The sequence below is a fragment of the Pyxicephalus adspersus genome, chromosome 7 (assembly GCF_032062135.1).
Source record: "Pyxicephalus adspersus chromosome 7, UCB_Pads_2.0, whole genome shotgun sequence".
In the NCBI taxonomy this organism is placed as follows: domain Eukaryota; kingdom Metazoa; phylum Chordata; class Amphibia; order Anura; family Pyxicephalidae; genus Pyxicephalus; species Pyxicephalus adspersus.
The window spans coordinates 67,955,635-67,959,103 of NC_092864.1; the positions used below are offsets into that span (position 1 = coordinate 67,955,635).

The 3,469-nt window shown below is 38.1% G+C and overlaps 1 protein-coding gene across 1 annotated transcript in view; it reads right to left on the reverse strand.

Moving 5' to 3' along the window:
• MYO1B (myosin IB) overlaps positions 1-1,914 on the reverse strand; it is a 117,341-nt gene extending 115,427 nt beyond the window's left edge. Inside the window, exon 1 of the mRNA XM_072419158.1 lies at positions 1,729-1,914. The gene's annotated coding sequence lies outside the window, so the exon portion shown is untranslated. The remainder of the gene's footprint in view (positions 1-1,728) is intronic.
• Positions 1,915-3,469: the final 1,555 nt, after the last annotated feature.

The window sequence follows — 3,469 nt, forward strand, 5'->3', positions numbered from 1 at the left end:
CCGGGTGGTGTGCCCACCTAAAAGGGTCTGGGGAGAACACTGGACAATATGACATTGTGGACAAATGCAGCAAGGTTTGGTTTGGAAACACACAATTCATAAGACCTAAAAAGAATAATTACATTTAGGTTCCCTGGAAGTACAGGACCCAAAGGCCCATATTTGGTTTACAACCCTCTTTTACCAGAGGCGTAGGATAAAAAGACAGGCAAGCCCTTCACGTCATCCCACATCTCATGAGCCAATCCTGCTGTGGATCTTTGGAACGTAACAAGTAATCCAGCTCATGCTGAAATGTAGCATTCTATCATATGGCGGAAAGAGTATAAAACAGCTACAGGTCTGATGAAAAATACAAGATAAGACGCATACAATGCTAGGTATGTAACTCCTTGCCAGTCTGGTTTAGTGCATTTCAAAGCAATGTCAAAAGAAAAAAACTTTTTTTTCCCATCAGATTTATAAATGCCAAAGAACTATAAAACAAAACCGTTAAAAAGCAGTAAAAAGTTGTCAGTGAAGCTTGAAGAAAAAGCCATAAATACAAAATGATGTATAATAAAATCTCATTATCATTTATAGACACGTGTGACTTGTACACTTGTAAAGGTTAATAGCATATAATTATTCCATGTAAATGTATAAATCATATTACATTGTGTATGAGTTGGCCTCTAAGATTTCTACAAGGGAAGCAGCAAATCTTTACCCTGGGTGACAATTACAATGTAACCAGAGGGTTTAGGATAGGGGGACAATGACCCCACCACGTTCTCTGTGATCATGTGATAAATTCGACCATCAATATTAACCAATAGGAGGTAAGTATATACAGTATATAATAGACTTTCTGGATACTGCAATCTCCCTTTTCTGCCATCTGGGTTAGTATGTAACAGACATTGCTATCCAATCCCAGGCAGGGTTCTGTATTGTACAATATAAATCCAGCAGAAATAACCCCCAAAAACTCCTTTGGATTCATCAGAACTCCATGCTGTGTCTGGGTTTAACCCCCTGATGTCTGGATAATGAGACAAAGGCAGGGCTCACCTCTGTACAGCCTGGGGGTCTATACAACCAGACACGTGCAGACCACAATACACACAGCACTATAATAGAACACAACACACAGCACAATAATAGAAACTAACACACACAGCACAATAATATATCACACAACACTATAATAGAATATAACACTCACATCATTATAATATAACACACAGCACTATAACACACAGAACTATAATATAATATAAGACATAGCACTATAATATAACACACACAGCATGATAATAGAATATAACACACAACACTGTAATATTACACACATACAGTATAATATAATATAACACACAGCAGTATATTATAATACAACACACACAGCACTATAATATAATATAACACACAGCACTATATTATAATATAACACACAACACTATAATAGAATATAACACACAGCACTATAATAAAATATAACACACAGCACTATAATAAAATATAACACACAGCACTATAACACATAGCACTATATTAAAACACACAGCACTATAATAGAATATAACACACAGCACTATATTATAATATAACACACAGCACTATAATAGAATATAACACACAGCCTTATAATATGTTATAACACACAGCAGTATAATATAACACACAACACACAGCATTATAATATAACACACAGCATTATATTCTAACACATAGCGCTCCTCGTACCTCTCGGGATATCTCCTATACACTCCTATTGTATCCAGACGTGTTGTATGAATCCCCACACATAAAGTTCCCAGAGTTCCCAGCCAATCCAGACACAAGGAACACACAAAGTTTCTGTCCCTCGGCAGCCGCAGTATGAATGGAGAGGCAGCACTTCCTCCGGCTCCCTCAGGCTGTCCTAGGGAGAGGCCGGTATTGGGAGAGGTACGGGGCGAATATCCCTCCTCATCCACCTATGTGCGAATATCCCGCCTACACATGGTCCACGGGCCGAGTACACAGCGCCCCCAAGCGGATACTGACTGGGTACTGCAGGCTGAGGTGGCACAAAGTAGAAACCCAAAAATTGTTCAATTTTACATCTCAGTCCTGGGATGTGCTGGCTGCATTGGTTTTCTTCCTTCAGCTTTTCCCATTTTCACCTAATGATAATGGCTATTTCCTAGCTGGACAACGCTCACTAGGTGTACTGTATCTATGGAGGAGCAGCATTGTCACCCCATGATAACTTTTTTTTGGGTTTCTTTGAATTTATTTCATCCGTGCCAAAATTAGTGACATAATTGAAGTGGAGCAAAAATCCCACTTTACAGAATAAAGGATCAGGCAGGTGGTTTATTAGGAAAAAAATTAATGAACGTAATAAAAATAATAAAATAATAAAAAAAATAAGGACAGGTGATTTCCCTTCTCCAATAGTGCAATGGGTTCACATGTCCTCATCGGATGATTTCTTTTCATGTTCCCGGAGCAGCTCAAACTATCATTCTTAATTTGTAACATTTACAGTATGGCTGTCATTGTCTCCGTCCCCTGAAGAAGCTGAAGTGATGAAACGTGTTGTAGGAAGCAAATAGAAACACAATAGACGATAAAGTCTTATTCTGTTCTGCAGGCAGTAATTGATATTTGGTTCTTTTTTATTTATTTATCAGTATTTATTTATTAGTGTTAATCTTTAGTATTTTTAGAATGATTATCACATAAGGTTTCATTTTATCAGATGCTCATTATTCAGTTATAGATGTAGCCAGACAAAATTTGTTTTTTTAACCTCCTGGACAGTTTATTTCTGTCCTGGTTTTATATGTCTAAAAGCAGTACATTGTCTTTCATGAAAATTTATTTTACATTATTTTAATTCTTAGGTATAACTCATATATGCCCAATATTTATTAAATTTAATAATAAACTTTAAATAAAAAACACAAAAAACAAGGGTGGATAAATAAATCAAAAATACTGAAACCTGTAATATACCTGTACAGTAGCATAAATAATGTAATAATTAAAATGTATTGGATCCAATACAAAATATCTAGAATTTCCCGCCTCGCTCTTTCGCACGCACCGACGTCACTAGAAACTCCCGAGGAACGTCAGCGCACTGACCGGGGGACAGATCGGAGGAAGAGGACGCGGCCCGAGGATGGGATCCAACCGGCAGGACACTGAAGGACGCCCATGGAGCCAGGTTTTTTTCGTTACTTTTCTACCCCAAGTGTGGCTCAGGGTTAACGCTATCAGCTGTTTTTTTTACCCCGAGTCACATTAGGGGTTACCGCCCATGAGGTTAATAAACAGAAGTAGAGTTATATCCGAGATCTGCACTTCACAGACTTCATACTCATTGGAGGTATTTACAGTGGAACTGAACTCCCCTCCATCTCTGTATTACCTGGGCTTCAGGCTTTTCTGCCATCTTGATTGGCCTGGCCAGATTGCATGCGCAGGAGCATTC